At 38.8% G+C, this 13,829-nt stretch overlaps 1 protein-coding gene across 2 annotated transcripts in view; it reads left to right on the forward strand.

Annotated features, from left to right (window-relative positions):
* Window positions 1-13,829, forward strand: part of RIOK1 (RIO kinase 1) — a 101,381-nt gene that overhangs the window by 483 nt on the left and 87,069 nt on the right. The window lies entirely within an intron of this gene.

A 13,829-nucleotide genomic window follows, 5' to 3' on the forward strand; every position in this document is an offset into this window, starting at 1 on the left:
CTACTATATATGTCTATACAGTATACACGCCCACTACTATATATGTCTATACAGTATACACGCCCACTACTATATATGTCTATACAGTATACACGCCCACTACTATATATGTCTATACAGTATACACGCCCACTACTATATGTGTCTATACAGTATACACCCCCACTACTATATATGTCTATACAGTATACACGCCCACTACTATATATGTCTATACAGTATACACGCCCACTACTATATGTGTCTATACAGTATACACCCCCACTACTATATATGTCTATACAGTATACACGCCCACTACTATATGTGTCTATACAGTATACACGCCCACTACTATATATGTCTATACAGTATACACGCCCACTACTATATATGTCTATACAGTATACACGCCCACTACTATATATGTCTATACAGTATACACGCCCACTACTATATGTGTCTATACAGTATACACGCCCATTACTATATGTGTCTATACAGTATACACCCCCACTACTATATATGTCTATACAGTATACACCCCCACTACTATATATGTCTATACAGTATACACCCCCACTACTATATATGTCTATACAGTATACACCCCCACTACTATATATGTCTATACAGTATACACGCCCACTACTATATATGTCTATACAGTATACACCCCCACTACTATATATGTCTATACAGTATACACCCCCACTACTATATGTGTCTATACAGTATACACGCCCACTACTATATATGTCTATACAGTATACACGCCCACTACTATATATGTCTATACAGTATACACCCCCACTACTATATATGTCTATACAGTATACACGCCCACTACTATATATGTCTATGCAGTATACACGCCCACTACTATATATGTCTATACAGTATACACGCCCACTACTATGTGTCTATACAGTATACACGCCCACTACTATATGTGTCTATACAGTATACACGCCCACTACTATATGTGTCTATACAGTATACACGCCCACTACTATATGTGTCTATACAGTATACACGCCCACTACTATATGTGTCTATACAGTATACACGCCCACTACTATATGTGTCTATACAGTATACACGCCCACTACTATATGTGTCTATACAGTATACACGCCCACTACTATATATGTCTATACAGTATACACGCCCACTACTATATATGTCTATACAGTATACACGCCCACTACTATATATGTCTATACAGTATACACGCCCACTACTATATATGTCTATACAGTATACACGCCCACTACTATATATGTCTATACAGTATACACGCCCACTACTATATGTGTCTATACAGTATACACGCCCACTACTATATGTGTCTATACAGTATACACGCCCACTACTATATATGTCTATACAGTATACACGCCCACTACTATATATGTCTATACAGTATACACGCCCACTACTATATATGTCTATACAGTATACACCCCCACTACTATATATGTCTATACAGTATGCACGCCCACTACTATATATGTCTATACAGTATGCACCCCCACTACTATATATGTCTATACAGTATGCACCCCCACTACTATATATGTCTATACAGTATGCACCCCCACTACTATATATGTCTATACAGTATACACGCCCACTACTATATATGTCTATACAGTATACACGCCCACTACTATATATGTCTATACAGTATACACGCCCACTACTATATATGTCTATACAGTATACACGCCCACTACTATATATGTCTATACAGTATACACGCCCACTACTATATGTGTCTATACAGTATACACGCCCACTACTATATGTGTCTATACAGTATACACGCCCACTACTATATGTGTCTATACAGTATACACGCCCACTACTATATGTGTCTATACAGTATACACGCCCACTACTATGTGTCTATACAGTATACACGCCCACTACTATGTGTCTATACAGTATACACGCCCACTACTATGTATGTCTATACAGTATACACGCCCACTACTATATATGTCTATACAGTATACACGCCCACTACTATATATGTCTATACAGTATACACGCCCACTACTATATGTGTCTATACAGTATACACGCCCACTACTATATGTGTCTATACAGTATACACGCCCACTACTATATGTGTCTATACAGTATACACGCCCACTACTATATGTGTCTATACAGTATACACGCCCACTACTATATGTGTCTATACAGTATACACGCCCACTACTATATGTGTCTATACAGTATACACGCCCACTACTATATGTGTCTATACAGTATACACGCCCACTACTATATGTGTCTATACAGTATACACGCCCACTACTATATATGTCTATACAGTATACACCCCCACTACTATATATGTCTATACAGTATGCACGCCCACTACTATATATGTCTATACAGTATGCACCCCCACTACTATATATGTCTATACAGTATGCACCCCCACTACTATATATGTCTATACAGTATGCACCCCCACTACTATATATGTCTATACAGTATGCACCCCCACTACTATATATGTCTATACAGTATGCACCCCCACTACTATATATGTCTATACAGTATGCACCCCCACTACTATATATGTCTATACAGTATGCACCCCCACTACTATATATGTCTATACAGTATGCACCCCCACTACTATATATGTCTATACAGTATGCACCCCCACTACTATATATGTCTATACAGTATGCACCCCCACTACTATATGTGTCTATACAGTATGCACCCCCACTACTATATGTGTCTATACAGTATACACGCCCACTACTATATGTGTCTATACAGTATACACGCCCACTACTATATGTGTCTATACAGTATACACGCCCACTACTATATGTGTCTATACAGTATACACGCCCACTACTATATGTGTCTATACAGTATACACGCCCACTACTATATGTGTCTATACAGTATACACGCCCACTACTATATGTGTCTATACAGTATACACGCCCACTACTATATGTGTCTATACAGTATACACGCCCACTACTATATGTGTCTATACAGTATACACGCCCACTACTATATGTGTCTATACAGTATACACGCCCACTACTATATGTGTCTATACAGTATACACGCCCACTACTATATGTGTCTATACAGTATACACGCCCACTACTATATGTGTCTATACAGTATACACGCCCACTACTATATGTGTCTATACAGTATACACGCCCACTACTATATGTGTCTATACAGTATACACGCCCACTACTATATGTGTCTATACAGTATACACGCCCACTACTATATGTGTCTATACAGTATACACGCCCACTACTATATGTGTCTATACAGTATACACGCCCACTACTATATGTGTCTATACAGTATACACGCCCACTACTATATGTGTCTATACAGTATACACGCCCACTACTATATGTGTCTATACAGTATACACGCCCACTACTATATGTGTCTATACAGTATACACGCCCACTACTATATGTGTCTATACAGTATACACGCCCACTACTATATGTGTCTATACAGTATACACGCCCACTACTATATGTGTCTATACAGTATACACGCCCACTACTATATGTGTCTATACAGTATACACGCCCACTACTATATGTGTCTATACAGTATACACGCCCACTACTATATGTGTCTATACAGTATACACGCCCACTACTATATGTGTCTATACAGTATACACGCCCACTACTATATGTGTCTATACAGTATACACGCCCACTACTATATGTGTCTATACAGTATACACGCCCACTACTATATGTGTCTATACAGTATACACGCCCACTACTATATGTGTCTATACAGTATACACGCCCACTACTATATGTGTCTATACAGTATACACGCCCACTACTATATGTGTCTATACAGTATACACGCCCACTACTATATGTGTCTATACAGTATACACGCCCACTACTATATGAGTCTATACAGTATACACGCCCACTACTATATGTGTCTATACAGTATACACGCCCACTACTATATGTGTCTATACAGTATACACGCCCACTACTATATGTGTCTATACAGTATACACGCCCACTACTATATGTGTCTATACAGTATACACGCCCACTACTATATGTGTCTATACAGTATACACGCCCACTACTATATGTGTCTATACAGTATACACGCCCACTACTATATGTGTCTATACAGTATACACGCCCACTACTATATGTGTCTATACAGTATACACGCCCACTACTATATGTGTCTATACAGTATACACGCCCACTACTATATGTGTCTATACAGTATACACGCCCACTACTATATGTGTCTATACAGTATACACGCCGACTACTATATGTGTCTATACAGTATACACGCCCACTACTATATGTGTCTATACAGTATACACGCCCACTACTATATGTGTCTATACAGTATACACGCCCACTACTATATGTGTCTATACAGTATACACGCCCACTACTATATGTGTCTATACAGTATACACGCCCACTACTATATGTGTCTATACAGTATACACGCCCACTACTATATGTGTCTATACAGTATACACGCCCACTACTATATGTGTCTATACAGTATACACGCCCACTACTATATGTGTCTATACAGTATGCACGCCCACTACTATATGTGTCTATACAGTATGCACGCCCACTACTATATGTGTCTATACAGTATGCACGCCCACTACTATATATGTCTATACAGTATGCACGCCCACTACTATATATGTCTATACAGTATGCACGCCCACTACTATATATGTCTATACAGTATGCACCCCCACTACTATATATGTCTATACAGTATGCACCCCCACTACTATATATGTCTATACAGTATGCACCCCCACTACTATATATGTCTATACAGTATGCACCCCCACTACTATATATGTCTATACAGTATGCACCCCCACTACTATATATGTCTATACAGTATACACGCCCACTACTATATATGTCTATACAGTATACACGCCCACTACTATATGTGTCTATACAGTATACACGCCCACTACTATATGTGTCTATACAGTATACACGCCCACTACTATATGTGTCTATACAGTATACACGCCCACTACTATATGTGTCTATACAGTATACACGCCCACTACTATATGTGTCTATACAGTATACACGCCCACTACTATATGTGTCTATACAGTATACACGCCCACTACTATATGTGTCTATACAGTATACACGCCCACTACTATATGTGTCTATACAGTATACACGCCCACTACTATATGTGTCTATACAGTATACACGCCCACTACTATATGTGTCTATACAGTATACACGCCCACTACTATATGTGTCTATACAGTATACACGCCCACTACTATATGTGTCTATACAGTATACACGCCCACTACTATGTGTCTATACAGTATACACGCCCACTACTATGTGTCTATACAGTATACACGCCCACTACTATATATGTCTATACAGTATACACGCCCACTACTATATATGTCTATACAGTATACACGCCCACTACTATATATGTCTATACAGTATACACGCCCACTACTATATATGTCTATACAGTATACACGCCCACTACTATATATGTCTATACAGTATACACGCCCACTACTATATATGTCTATACAGTATACACGCCCACTACTATATATGTCTATACAGTATACACGCCCACTACTATATGTGTCTATACAGTATACACGCCCACTACTATATGTGTCTATACAGTATACACGCCCACTACTATATGTGTCTATACAGTATACACGCCCACTACTATATGTGTCTATACAGTATACACGCCCACTACTATATGTGTCTATACAGTATACACGCCCACTACTATATGTGTCTATACAGTATACACGCCCACTACTATGTGTCTATACAGTATACACGCCCACTACTATGTGTCTATACAGTATACACGCCCACTACTATATGTGTCTATACAGTATACACCCCCACTACTATATGTGTCTATACAGTATACACCCCCACTACTATATGTGTCTATACAGTATGCACGCCCACTACTATATGTGTCTATACAGTATGCACGCCCACTACTATATGTGTCTATACAGTATGCACGCCCACTACTATATATGTCTATACAGTATGCACGCCCACTACTATATATGTCTATACAGTATGCACCCCCACTACTATATATGTCTATACAGTATGCACCCCCACTACTATATATGTCTATACAGTATGCACCCCCACTACTATATATGTCTATACAGTATACACCCCCACTACTATATATGTCTATACAGTATACACCCCCACTACTATATATGTCTATACAGTATACACCCCCACTACTATATGTGTCTATACAGTATACACGCCCACTACTATATGTGTCTATACAGTATACACGCCCACTACTATATGTGTCTATACAGTATACACGCCCACTACTATATGTGTCTATACAGTATACACGCCCACTACTATATGTGTCTATACAGTATACACGCCCACTACTATATGTGTCTATACAGTATACACGCCCACTACTATATGTGTCTATACAGTATACACGCCCACTACTATATGTGTCTATACAGTATACACGCCCACTACTATATGTGTCTATACAGTATACACGCCCACTACTATATGTGTCTATACAGTATACACGCCCACTACTATATGTGTCTATACAGTATACACGCCCACTACTATATGTGTCTATACAGTATACACGCCCACTACTATATGTGTCTATACAGTATACACGCCCACTACTATATGTGTCTATACAGTATACACGCCCACTACTATATGTGTCTATACAGTATACACGCCCACTGCTATATGTGTCTATACAGTATACACGCCCACTGCTATATGTGTCTGTACAGTATACACGCCCACTGCTATATGTGTCTGTACAGTATACACGCCCACTGCTATATGTGTCTATACAGTATACACGCCCACTGCTATATGTGTCTATACAGTATACACGCCCACTACTATATGTGTCTATACAGTATACACGCCCACTACTATATGTGTCTATACAGTATACACCCCCACTACTATATGTGTCTATACAGTATGCACGCCCACTACTATATGTGTCTATACAGTATGCACGCCCACTACTATATGTGTCTATACAGTATGCACGCCCACTACTATATATGTCTATACAGTATGCACGCCCACTACTATATATGTCTATACAGTATGCACCCCCACTACTATATATGTCTATACAGTATGCACCCCCACTACTATATATGTCTATACAGTATGCACCCCCACTACTATATATGTCTATACAGTATACACCCCCACTACTATATATGTCTATACAGTATACACCCCCACTACTATATATGTCTATACAGTATACACCCCCACTACTATATGTGTCTATACAGTATACACGCCCACTACTATATGTGTCTATACAGTATACACGCCCACTACTATATGTGTCTATACAGTATACACGCCCACTACTATATGTGTCTATACAGTATACACGCCCACTACTATATGTGTCTATACAGTATACACGCCCACTACTATATGTGTCTATACAGTATACACGCCCACTACTATATGTGTCTATACAGTATACACGCCCACTACTATATGTGTCTATACAGTATACACGCCCACTACTATATGTGTCTATACAGTATACACGCCCACTACTATATGTGTCTATACAGTATACACGCCCACTACTATATGTGTCTATACAGTATACACGCCCACTACTATATGTGTCTATACAGTATACACGCCCACTACTATATGTGTCTATACAGTATACACGCCCACTACTATATGTGTCTATACAGTATACACGCCCACTACTATATGTGTCTATACAGTATACACGCCCACTACTATATGTGTCTATACAGTATACACGCCCACTACTATATGTGTCTATACAGTATACACGCCCACTGCTATATGTGTCTATACAGTATACACGCCCACTGCTATATGTGTCTGTACAGTATACACGCCCACTGCTATATGTGTCTGTACAGTATACACGCCCACTGCTATATGTGTCTATACAGTATACACGCCCACTGCTATATGTGTCTATACAGTATACACGCCCACTACTATATGTGTCTATACAGTATACACGCCCACTACTATATGTGTCTATACAGTATACACGCCCACTACTATATGTGTCTATACAGTATACACGCCCACTACTATATGTGTCTATACAGTATACACGCCCACTACTATGTGTCTATACAGTATACACGCCCACTACTATGTGTCTATACAGTATACACGCCCACTACTATATGTGTCTATACAGTATACACGCCCACTACTATATGTGTCTATACAGTATACACGCCCACTACTATATGTGTCTATACAGTATACACGCCCACTACTATATGTGTCTATACAGTATACACGCCCACTACTATATGTGTCTATACAGTATACACGCCCACTACTATATGTGTCTATACAGTATACACGCCCACTACTATATGTGTCTATACAGTACACACTAATGCAAACCCTGTGTCTATACAGTATACACGCCCACTACTATATATGTCTATACAGTATACACGCCCACTACTATATGTCTATACAGTATACACGCCCACTACTATATGTGTCTATACAGTATACACGCCCACTACTATATGTGTCTATACAGTATACACGCCCACTACTATGTGTCTATACAGTATACACGCCCACTACTATGTGTCTATACAGTATACACGCCCACTACTATATGTGTCTATACAGTACACACTAATGCAAACCCTGTGTCTATACAGTATACACGCCCACTACTATATATGTCTATACAGTATACACGCCCACTACTATATATGTCTATACAGTATACACGCCCACTACTATATATGTCTATACAGCATACACACCCACTACTATATATGTCTATACAGTATACACGCCCACTACTATATATGTCTATACAGTATACACGCCCACTACTATATATGTCTATACAGTATACACCCCCACTACTATATGTCTATACAGTATACACCCCCACTACTATATGTGTCTATACAGTATACACGCCCACTACTATATGTGTCTATACAGTATACACGCCCACTACTATATATGTCTATACAGTATACACGCCCACTACTATATATGTCTATACAGTATACACCCCCACTACTATATATGTCTATACAGTATACACGCCCACTACTATATGTGTCTATACAGTATACACCCCCACTACTATATATGTCTATACAGTATACACGCCCACTACTATATGTGTCTATACAGTATACACGCCCACTACTATATATGTCTATACAGTATACACGCCCACTACTATATATGTCTATACAGTATACACGCCCACTACTATATATGTCTATACAGTATACACCCCCACTACTATATATGTCTATACAGTATACACGCCCACTACTATATATGTCTATACAGTATACACCCCCACTACTATATATGTCTATACAGTATGCACGCCCACTACTATATATGTCTATACAGTATGCACGCCCACTACTATATATGTCTATACAGTATGCACCCCCACTACTATATATGTCTATACAGTATACACGCCCACTACTATATGTGTCTATACAGTATACACGCCCACTACTATATGTGTCTATACAGTATACACGCCCACTACTATATGTGTCTATACAGTATACACGCCCACTACTATATATGTCTATACAGTATACACGCCCACTACTATATATGTCTATACAGTATACACGCCCACTACTATATGTGTCTATACAGTATACACGCCCACTACTATATGTGTCTATACAGTATACACGCCCACTACTATATGTGTCTATACAGTATACACGCCCACTACTATATGTGTCTATACAGTATATACGCCCACTACTATATGTGTCTATACAGTATACACGCCCACTACTATATGTGTCTATACAGTATACACGCCCACTACTATATATGTCTATACAGTATACACGCCCACTACTATATATGTCTATACAGTATACACGCCCACTACTATATGTGTCTATACAGTATACACGCCCACTACTATATGTGTCTATACAGTATACACGCCCACTGCTATGTGTCTATACAGTATACACGCCCAATACTATATGTGTCTATACAGTATACACGCCCACTACTATATGTGTCTATACAGTATACACGCCCACTACTATATGTCTATACAGTATACACGCCCACTACTATATGTGTCTATACAGTATACACGCCCACTACTATATATGTCTATACAGTAACCACACACCCACTACTATATATGTCTATACAGTATACACCCCCACTACTATATATGTCTATACAGTATACACGCCCACTACTATATGTGTCTATACAGTATACACGCCCACTACTATATATGTCTATACAGTATACACGCCCACTACTATATATGTCTATACAGTATACACGCCCACTACTATATATGTCTATACAGTATACACGCCCACTACTATATATGTCTATACAGTATACACGCCCACTACTATATATGTCTATACAGTATACACGCCCACTACTATATATGTCTATACAGTATACACGCCCACTACTATATGTGTCTATACAGTATACACGCCCACTACTATATATGTCTATACAGTATACACGCCCACTACTATATATGTCTATACAGTATACACGCCCACTACTATATATGTCTATACAGTATACACCCCCACTACTATATATGTCTATACAGTATACACCCCCACTACTATATGTGTCTATACAGTATACACGCCCACTACTATATGTGTCTATACAGTATACACGCCCACTACTATATGTGTCTATACAGTATACACGCCCACTACTATATGTGTCTATACAGTATACACGCCCACTACTATATATGTCTATACAGTATACACCCCACTACTATATGTGTCTATACAGTATACACGCCCACTACTATGTGTCTATACAGTATACACGCCCACTACTATATATGTCTATACAGTATACACGCCCACTACTATATATGTCTATACAGTATACACGCCCACTACTATATATGTCTATACAGTATACACGCCCACTACTATATATGTCTATACAGTATACACGCCCACTACTATATGTGTCTATACAGTATACACCCCCACTACTATATGTGTCTATACAGTATACACGCCCACTACTATATATGTCTATACAGTATACACGCCCACTACTATATGTGTCTATACAGTATACACCCCCACTACTATATGTGTCTATACAGTATACACGCCCACTACTATATGTGTCTATACAGTATACACGCCCACTTCTATATATGTCTATACAGTATACACGCCCACTACTATATATGTCTATACAGTATACACGCCCACTACTATATGTGTCTATACAGTATACACGCCCACTACTATATGTGTCTATACAGTATACACGCCCACTACTATATGTGTCTATACAGTATACACCCCCACTACTATATGTGTCTATACAGTATACACGCCCACTACTATATATGTCTATACAGTATACACCCCCACTACTATATATGTCTATACAGTATACACCCCCACTACTATATATGTCTATACAGTATACACGCCCACTACTATATATGTCTATACAGTATACACCCCCACTACTATATGTGTCTATACAGTATACACCCCCACTACTATATGTGTCTATACAGTATACACGCCCACTACTATATATGTCTATACAGTATACACGCCCACTACTATATATGTCTATACAGTATACACCCCCACTACTATATATGTCTATACAGTATACACGCCCACTACTATATGTGTCTATACAGTATACACGCCCACTACTATATGTGTCTATACAGTATACACGCCCACTACTATATATGTCTATACAGTATACACGCCCACTACTATATATGTCTATACAGTATACACGCCCACTACTATATATGTCTATACAGTATACACGCCCACTACTATATATGTCTATACAGTATACACGCCCACTACTATATATGTCTATACAGTATACACGCCCACTACTATATATGTCTATACAGTATACACGCCCACTACTATATATGTCTATACAGTATACACGCCCACTACTATATGTGTCTATACAGTATACACGCCCACTACTATATGTGTCTATACAGTATACACGCCCACTACTATATGTGTCTATACAGTATACACGCCCACTACTATATGTGTCTATACAGTATACACGCCCACTACTATATATGTCTATACAGTATACACGCCCACTACTATATGTGTCTATACAGTATACACGCCCACTACTATATGTGTCTATACAGTATACACGCCCACTACTATATGTGTCTATACAGTATACACGCCCACTACTATATGTGTCTATACAGTATACACGCCCACTACTATATGTGTCTATACAGTATACACGCCCACTACTATATGTGTCTATACAGTATACACGCCCACTACTATATGTGTCTATACAGTATGCACCCCCACTACTATATATGTCTATACAGTATGCACCCCCACTACTATATATGTCTATACAGTATGCACCCCCACTACTATATATGTCTATACAGTATGCACGCCCACTACTATATATGTCTATACAGTATGCACGCCCACTACTATATATGTCTATACAGTATACACGCCCCACTACTATATATGTCTATACAGTATACACGCCCACTACTATATATGTCTATACAGTATACACGCCCACTACTATATATGTCTATACAGTATACACGCCCACTACTATATGTCTATACAGTATACACGCCCACTACTATATATGTCTATACAGTATACACGCCCACTACTATATATGTCTATACAGTATACACGCCCACTACTATATATGTCTATACAGTATACACGCCCACTACTATATGATGTCTATACAGTATACACGCCCACTACTATATGTGTCTATACAGTATACACGCCCACTACTATATGTGTCTATACAGTATACACGCCCACTACTATATGTGTCTATACAGTATACACGCCCACTACTATATGTGTCTATACAGTATACACGCCCACTATATATGTGTCTATACAGTATACACGCCCACTACTATATGTGTCTATACAGTATACACGCCCACTACTATATGTGTCTATACAGTATACACGCCCACTACTATATGTGTCTATACAGTATACACGCCCACTACTATATGTGTCTATACAGTATACACGCCCACTACTATATGTGTCTATACAGTATACACGCCCACTACTATATGTGTCTATACAGTATACACGCCCACTACTATATGTGTCTATACAGTATACACGCCCACTACTATATATGTCTATACAGTATACACGCCCACTACTATATATGTCTATACAGTATACACCCCACTACTATATATGTCTATACAGTATGCACCCCCACTACTATATATGTCTATACAGTATGCACCCCCACTACTATATATGTCTATACAGTATGCACCCCCACTACTATATATGTCTATACAGTATGCACCCCCACTACTATATATGTCTATACAGTATGCACCCCCACTACTATATATGTCTATACAGTATGCACCCCCACTACTATATATGTCTATACAGTATGCACCCCCACTACTATATATGTCTATACAGTATGCACCCCCACTACTATATATGTCTATACAGTATGCACCCCCACTACTATATATGTCTATACAGTATGCACCCCCACTACTATATCTCTCTATACAGTATGCACCCCCACTACTATATATGTCTATACAGTATGCACCCCCACTACTATATCTCTCTACAGTATCACCCCCACTACTAT

Source organism: Phyllobates terribilis, unplaced genomic scaffold, assembly GCF_046119375.1.
Source record: "Phyllobates terribilis strain yellow unplaced genomic scaffold, ASM4611937v1 Scaffold_4__5_contigs__length_816908805, whole genome shotgun sequence".
Taxonomy (NCBI): Eukaryota; Metazoa; Chordata; class Amphibia; order Anura; family Dendrobatidae; genus Phyllobates; species Phyllobates terribilis.